The sequence below is a fragment of the Frieseomelitta varia genome, unplaced genomic scaffold, assembly GCF_011392965.1.
Source record: "Frieseomelitta varia isolate USP_RPSP 00005682 unplaced genomic scaffold, Fvar_1.2 scaffold_707, whole genome shotgun sequence".
Taxonomy (NCBI): domain Eukaryota; kingdom Metazoa; phylum Arthropoda; class Insecta; order Hymenoptera; family Apidae; genus Frieseomelitta; species Frieseomelitta varia.
In genome coordinates, this window is record NW_025110487.1 from 233,535 (window position 1) to 242,136 (window position 8,602).

General features: G+C 45.9%; 1 long non-coding RNA gene across 1 annotated transcript in view; it reads left to right on the forward strand.

Moving 5' to 3' along the window:
- LOC122535357 overlaps positions 1-7,769 on the forward strand; it is a 60,444-nt gene extending 52,675 nt beyond the window's left edge. Inside the window, exon 3 of the long non-coding RNA XR_006308147.1 lies at positions 7,661-7,769. This is a non-coding gene — a long non-coding RNA (uncharacterized LOC122535357). The remainder of the gene's footprint in view (positions 1-7,660) is intronic.
- Positions 7,770-8,602: the final 833 nt, after the last annotated feature.

An 8,602-nucleotide genomic window follows, 5' to 3' on the forward strand; every position in this document is an offset into this window, starting at 1 on the left:
TTCCTTCTATCCGGCCGTGCGATAGCGCGCTGCTCGTCCACTGGTACGCGCGTGGATGTGTTACGTGCAGCGGATGTTGTACGTGTGATCGAATACGAAGAGATGGATGGAGAAGAGAAGTGAAGGCCGGGACGGCGATGGGTAGGGGGAGGAGGAGGAGGAGGAGGAGGCTAGGCGAACAGGAAGGACGAAATACTCTTGAGTGGTGGATGCAGGCGAACAGGCGGGTTGTCATGCATCGTTTACAAGCCGGGCATCGTCCGTTGTTGCGGCGAAACCGGCAAATTCACTCGGCCGCTCTCTGTGTTATGCACCCTTGAATGGACCAGGCAGATATTCGTAGCGAATGCTTCCACGGATCTCTTCGCCTATCTCTCTCACTCTCTCTCTCTCTGACTACCCCCTTCTAATTTGCTTCCTCTGTGTGCATCGCCACAGACTGCTGCTGCCTCGAATATCACTGCCGCGAAACACCGCTGCAAAATTAACATAATTCTCCGCGATTCTCCGTGACTTCCACCAGATTTCCACCGGCAATCCTGTCCTGCATTATCTCGAGGCGTTGTTGCGTCAAAGTGCCTTTCGCGATGCCTTCGGAGGGAGGTCGAGGGAGATTCGGATCGGAATTGCTTCACGGGGCCTTCAACGAAATCGCAGCGGCGATGGAATCTTTCGGGGCGTGAAAGAAAAATATCTGAAACGGCGCGAGACGGAACGAGAAGAAGGGAGGAAAGTTCATTCGGCCCTAGCCGTGTAAGCGTAAACGTGACGAACGAAAGGGAAGAAAAGCGCGTAGCGTAAGAATCAACGGCGTGAATTACGGGCGATCGGCGCCTCTCTGCTCTTCCGGACAAATGAGGCTAAACGACGTTATTGTCGGAAACGGAGAAGAGCGAAGAGAGGTGGCGGACGCTCGCGTCCCGTCCCGTCCCGTTTCGTCTCGTCTCGTCTCGTCTCGTCTCGTCTCGTCTCGTCTCGTTTCGTCCCGTCGCTTGGCAAACAAAGAGAAAAGCAATAGGCCAGCGTTCCGCGCGCTGCCGGGCATTCGAATCTCCCGCTACACGGGCGCACACCACCGAACAAAGCGAACGACGCTAGATGCTCCGGGCGTTACGCTCGTTTTGGTCCGTTCCGCGCCAATGGGGAACGACGTCCGTGACAAAGCGCCGCGATAAAAGCTACTTTGATGAAACCGTTTCATTGCCGCGCTCCGATCAATTACCGTTTTATCCTTTTATTTTTTTATTTTTCTCTTTTTTTTTTATTTCTCCCTTTTATTTCTCTCTCTCTCTCTCTCTCTCTCTCTCTCTCTCTCCCTTTGCTTCTTTTCTCTTTCTAATCAAACTCGATCGACTTTGTCCTTGAGCAGGAGAATTCTCGCGAAGCAAGTCAGATCTCCAGACGAGTCAGAGTCAAAATTAGAAAATGGAAAAAACTGCAAACGTGTAAATAAAGCCGCGTTGCGCTGAAAGTTTCTCGGACAACATCGTGAATTTTCCCTTCTTTCGGAATTAATTCGCCGTTCCGCGAAATCGATGGTAATTATTGATAACCGAACCGACCGAAGAATTGCGGAAAAGTTTCGCTCTCGTTGTATGAACCAGCGGTCGTCAGTTCATTTATATTTAATTATCGTCCGAACGTGCGCGAAGAACGTTCGCGGCAACGTTTGGATATTAATCCTCCGCGTTACATCGTCGCAGATTATTAATACCCTACGTCACACGCTGTAATTATCGTTATCGATACAAATTTCATCGGGGGTTGCCAAACGCACTTTGCCAAAATTTACTCGACGAGATTGGCGTTCGTCGTCGCCCAATCTCTCTAAATTATTCGTGCTTTTCGCGAATTAAAAAATTCTCTCTCTCTCTCTCTCTCTCTTTCTCTCCTACATACTTCACATCGTCCGCGATTTATTTTTCCTCTTTGTTTCGCCTCTGAACGAGAATCAAACTTTCGTTCTCTTTCGTTCTCTTTATCTTGAAAGGCAACGAGCTTCGACAGAGCCCGGTCGAGGAGAGAGTAGAACGGCAGAGAGAGAGAGAGAGAGAGAGAGAGAGAGAGAGAGAGAGAGAGGGAAAAAGGCAAAGGGTGAGCGAGCACCGGGCGCCAGGGTAACGAACACCAGCGTTCTCAAAGCGACGAGAGAGCACCGCCATAATTACTGCCTTTGTTTCGAACAATTTATATTAAAATGGAAAGCAATCTGCATTTGCAAATTAAATGCGCGCCCCGTTTCCCTTCCAAACGCGTCGCTGCCAGGCTAAAGAGAGAAACACGCTCGCTGGGACGAACAGAGAAGAACAGACAGAGAGAGAGAGAGAGAGAGAGAGAGAGAGAGGCGGGAGGGACAGAGAGAATGTAGGAGGTGGATTATCGTGATGAAGAGGCGAGGCAACCGACCAGCTTGGTTACCTGCGGCTTCGGGATCGTGTAAAATCAAACGGATACCCGCGTCGTGTTAATTGTGCGCTGGTAATCCATTGCCATTCATCCCTCAGACTCTGTGTACACGCGTATCGCGACGATGGCTGCCCGTCACCAGCCACCATCTCCAGGATCTTCTGCGAATCGTTCGATCGTTCGTTCGTTCGTCGATCCCAAACGTCGATCGACTACCACCGTATGTTCTACGAGCCTTCTCCTCTTCCTTCCACGAAGAAATCGGCAACAGCAATAAAATAAGATACTCGTTTCATCCGGCGAGGAGATGGTTCGAACGCCCGCTTCGGGGGGAAAATTACAGCCACGACGCGTGTGTAACGTTGCGTGCGTTATTATTGGCGTGCGAGAGAAAGAGAAAGAGAGAGAGGTGATTCGAAGAGGTCGGAAGGTCGCCGCGTGGCGTATCGCTCGTTCGCTCGAGTCAACCAATTAGCACGCTGATCGAGAAGGCTAATGGAGGTCGTGTTCAAGCCGCGGAACGATCCTCGACTTGTGCGCTGCTGGCGCGCAACATCCAGAGATGTTGGAATCGCATCGCGCGCGCGAACCAACGGATTACTGATACGCACGCACGCCTTACCGTCCCCTACGAGCAATTTCCGCGTCGAACGCGACCTTAGGATTTTCGAACCTAGGTTCGAGCACCTAGCAAGCGCCACTTGTGATTTTTGGCGCGCCTTGTATCAAAGAAATCTCTGGTTGGTTCCTCCGATGCTATTTGTCGATCAATCCCTCGTCACGACGCAACCCTGTCTGAAATTTCCATTCAAAGTTCACACTTGGTTTCTTCGTTGGAGTTCTTCGAACGTTAAACCATTTGCATCCGTGAACGGAATATTCACCTATCACCGAGCGTCGACTATTCATTCCGCGATCGGCGATCTTCGTTTATATATGTCAGTCGAATGCCGCTGACGTCTCAGCGTAGTAGCATAGGTAGAGTCGTGATGCGAATGGGTTAAACGAGCGTACGAGCGACGCCTGTTTAAGAAACACTGTAACTAGACTAGAGTAAGATACTAAGTAAGGGCGTGAAGGAGGGGACGCAATGTGGCAATCGCGAGAGCAATCCTCGAACGTTGAATTTGCTGGTCGAACGTGGAAGTTGCCGGCACGGTTGGCACGGAAACTACCGTTGAACGGTGGAACGCGTTTTCCGCGTTACGTTATCCTTGCAGCACGCGTGCACGCCCGGGGCATCGTTCTCGATGTCTCGATGACGCCCGAGGCGCAGGTTCACCCTCGAGATTCCTTTCCGCGTAGAGAGAGAGAGAGAGAGAGAGGAGCGTTCCACCTCTCAGGACCTGGCATTCTTTCGTGGATACTCAGCTTTATACCCGGAAAGCCGTTCGTCGTGCATTTTTTTCACCGCGCTAGAAAAGGACGAGCCGCCGCGCCAGGACAAAAGGCAACGCCGTTGCCATACCGTACGTTTCGTTGCTTCCAGTCTCTCTCTCCCAGAGAGATACACGGCGTTTATCACAGCCTTTTTTGTACCGTTACCGCTGTCCCGTTTTCGCTTTGTGTTTGATTTCTTTCCTCCGATCATCCACCGTCCGCGCATGAATTATTTATCATTTCGATCGAGTAATCGCCACGCTCTCTGGAAAGATCGGCTCTCGACTTTCTCCGACAAATCTTCTTCTCGGTTAAATTGTCCATTTGTATTTCTCGCGCAGTGCCAATGAATCTTCGCAACAGCTGACTCAGATTTGCCAGAATTGGCCGTGAAGAGACGAGAACTATGCTCGAAACGAGTATATATGGACGTATCTTGGAAGTTTCATACACGTTCGTTGATCTCGTTTATCCGCGCGAATTAAATTCCTCAAATTTGTGTGTTCTTTGAATTTGTTCGACGATTGAACTCGGTTTTGTTTCAAGCGAATTTTAACGACCGACGAAACAGATTTTACAATCGCGGAAAAAAAAGAAAAAAAAAATATATATATATATATACATATATCAATGAGACAAGCGAGCTCTCGAGCGAATAATCAAAAAAAAAAAAATTTTTTTCAGCCGCTTTGCGTGCACGTCGACCACGCCTGGAATGTTTTTCATAGAATTTTCCCAGTTCCGGCGAAAACATATTTTTAAAATCAAGATATCCTATCGGGAAAAAATATTTGAAAAAAAAAAAAAAAAAAAAGGAAAACACGCGCATGAAAATACCCAAAGTACGATGCCGGCGCCAAAGCGAGCGATTTTCCGCGGAAAGCGTTTTTCGTAAAAACGTGCTCGAATTACGGATTCAATTAACACTTCGTTTACAATCTGTTAAAACGACTGTTTTGTTTTTCATTTCCGCATCATCGCGCGCGCAAAAAAAAAAAAAAAATTTTTTTTTCTTTTTTTCCTCTCTACCTACCGTTTTCCCAGCGAGTTATTTAACCAGCGAACTCGAGTTCGATTCGACGTCGCTCTCATAACTGATATCAGGACAGACAGACAAACAGGACAGACGGAATTTTTGATCGAACGAGTTTCGTTCCTTTTGGCAATTTCGCTTCATTCGCTCCGAACGGATTTTTCCATCGAACAACAACCATTCACCGATAAAAGATACGCGCAAGATCGCGTTTTATTTGCGTACCTGTATTTTCGCAAATAATACTCTCGTTCGCCTGGTACCGGAATAGTAGAACTCGCGTTTCTTTTCTCTCTTTCTCTCTTTGTAACGCGCGCGTGCAAATTTACTGAAATCTGTTTCACCGGGATCTCTAAAAAAATCTGACGACAAGACAGCTTTTAGAGGCGGAGGCGGACTTTTCGAAAATACGAAAGGCGTGCCGGTCTATTTTTGTACGGTGAGATACACGCGGGATACCTCCTCCTCCCTCTTGTCGCTCGATTTACGACCACGGGAAAATCGCTTCGAATTTCGCTGGTTTCGCTGGTTTCGCTGGTTTCGCTCGTTTGGCGACGAGCTCTCTGTTGTCCCACGGCAAACAAATCACCTCGGCAAATCACGAACGATCCCTCTCCCTCTTCTTACGTAACTCGCCGCCACCCTCGAAAATGCTAATAATGGATCACGGTCCGAACCCGCTCGGCCACTTTGCCGCGTACGTGACTTTCGCAGAAATATTTTACACCGCTGTTTTACAAACAGCGCCCGATTAAGGAACCCGCCCGCGTTTACGGAACAAACGAAAACTGTGCACAACTTCGGGAACTGTACGTGCGTAGAGCCAAGTTTCAAATCGCGTGTCAATGATGCGCGCCAAATGCGCGAGTCCTTTCCTCTGAAGGAGCAAATCTTTCCTCGTTATCCACGATTTCGCGAAAAGAGATCGCACGGCGATTAACCACAACAGAAACGGATAGAAAATGAAATTGAATCGATCGGTGGTCCAAAAAAATCCGTTTTTCTAAATCCGATTTAGAAAAAAGGAGAAAAGAGAAAATGGGCTTTAGATCTGCACGTGATCGAAATGTCGCGGTTGCGTAATATTAGTCTCGATATGGAAAGGCCGCGCGAGTGCGTGCGAGTCGTTTCCACGCTTTCCGAAGACGCTCGCGAGCGTAACCGCGAGTCGCCCGCGTGAGTAACGAGCCGATTTCACCGCGGTGCCCGCGTGAAAGTCGGGACATCCGGTCCTCCGCGAGGAAAACCTGCCCTGTCTGCGCCCCTTCTTTCCCTGCCTCTTGTTATTTATCATTCCGCGTTCGGCGTAATCGTAAGCTCTCTCTCTCTCTCTCTATATATATATATATATAGATCGATCGTATCGCGAGCGAACGTTGCCACCGGCTGCCTCTGCGGTATTCGATATTACCCAAGTAATACCTTGACTCTCTAGTATCACTCTAGTAATCCAGATCGACGCGTGTATTACGCGCAGCGACTCGCAAAACTATCGAAACTCTGTCTGTCTCGAACGGAGAGAAAACGTGATTTCGAGATTCGATCGTAAATAAGACGCAAGTGTCGCGAATTATCCGTCACGTTGATTGATTCGAGTATTCATTGACCGTGTACGCGTTAAACACGCCAATTGCGCCGTCTCGTTTCGATCCGTGTTCCAAGATCGTTTTGTAGATAAATAGAGTACGCTCTTTCTCAATACTCTTGCAAACCAACGATACACGTACGCTCCGTCAATCGAACATCCACGTTTCTGCGATTGCTTGAAATTACGATTAACCGAATCGTTGATCAATTCTCACTCAGTCGGAGAATAATTTTTATCCAAATTTTGCTCCGCCTTTCCTTTTCATACTTTTTTGATACAGTTACTCGTTTAACTTTTTAAGTACCAACGTCCGATCGACGGTCTCTCTCTCTCTTCTTGTTTTGAGTAGCTTGAGTCTTTATTTGATTTGATTCACTTTGAAAATATGATAGGAAATACGATAATTTATATAAAAACATGTAAAATTAAACTTTGCCTGGCGATTTAAATCCGTCCACTAGCGAAAGGGGATTTAAATACCACGTCCTTAGAAGGTTAATACAATTTACTTGGCAACTAATTGCAAATTGCGTTTTCCCGCGCGTTCCAAAACAAACGAGCAAAATCAGAATTTGAAATAGTTGCACGTTCGAAGAAGTATTAACAATTATTATTATTATTATTATTATTATTATTATCATTACTCGGCGAATAAATTAATATTTGACGACCACGGCGCAACACAGTTTGCGAATGTACATATATATATATATATATATATATACACAACGAAAGTATTTGAACGGCATGATAGAAAATAATTGATTATACAAAAATTGTACAATAAGTTACAATTTATTGAAACAAATTGTTTTTATACTATTGTATATACATTTGCTAAATAGTGCTAAATAGTGCAAAGTGGCCCAACTAGATATTAAAATGCAATGTAATCGCATATATTGCATTCTGTCATAATTATTAAAATTGCGTTCGAATATTTTTGTTATACCTTATGCGTACTTATTCGTGAAAAATGTTATGTAATTTGTTTACTTATGGCTTAATTTTTCTCCAACTTTGCACACATTCAGCAAATGTACATACAATAGTATAAAAACAATTTGTTTCAACAAATTGCAATTTATTCTACAATTTTTGTATAATCAATTATTTTCTATCGTGCCGTTGGAATACTTTCGTTGCTCGCTGTATATATATATATACACACACATATTCAGCAAACCGCACGATCCCCCTTCTATCTTCAACTGTAATTCAACATGTACGATCTCACGATGTCTGCATTATAGGTGCACCCACGTCGCCGTCATCCTGACCTGCTCGAGAAATCCTCATGAAAGACTGGGAACTCAGTACTCAGAATAGCATCGGTATTGTAGCCATTTCTTTTTTTTTTATTTCCCCCCACCCCTCTCCTCCCTCCCCCCTTTCTCTCTCTCTTTCACTCTCTTTTTAAATGGCCCGCCATTCATCGTGGCTATTGCTTTGCCGTTACTTTTTTTCTTCCCTTTTTCTATCTTTTTATTTCTTGCTGTCTTCTCTTCTCTTTCCCTATCTCTTCTCTCTTTGTTTCGTTTTTACTTTACTTTTAACGGAAACAGTCTCAACAAAGGTGCGGTAGCTTTGGCGGTGGTGGTGGATCGTAGTTTTATTTGATTTCAATAATTTCCCGACGCGAAACACCGCGTAAGTTTCAATTCGCGCGATCGTTTACTCATTCGGTCAAGCTTCAAGTTTCTAATTGGCTCCAAGTTTCCGTTTCAGCCTCTCTCTCTCTTTCTCTCTCTCTCTCTCTTTCTGTCTCTCGTTTTCGTTTCCTTTTGTTTCTCCTTTCTTTTCAAGTCGCCACGAGTACACATTACGCTTTCGATAGACGGTCAGACGTTTAACTACGCGTACTCGCTGCAACTCGTTGGTAACTATTGCGTAACGTTGCATTTTCGCGTTTAGCGGATAGTGAGTTCCTTCCAGGAGGCTGGATGAATTTCTAAATGCAATTCGCACGATTTCTCTCTTGAGCGTGCTTTTTCCTTTTTCTTTTTTTTTTTTTTTTTTCTTCGTCGTCCTCTTTTCCTTTGCAAGAGACACACGCGTTCAAGTTCAGCGTGCGTTTTCGTGAAATTTCGAGTCGTACGCGACGCGCCCCAAATTTTAACTGTCATCAATTCTAGTCCCGTTAGTACAAAACTCCCACGGATACGGACTCGTGGAACTCGGCCAAAAATCAACCC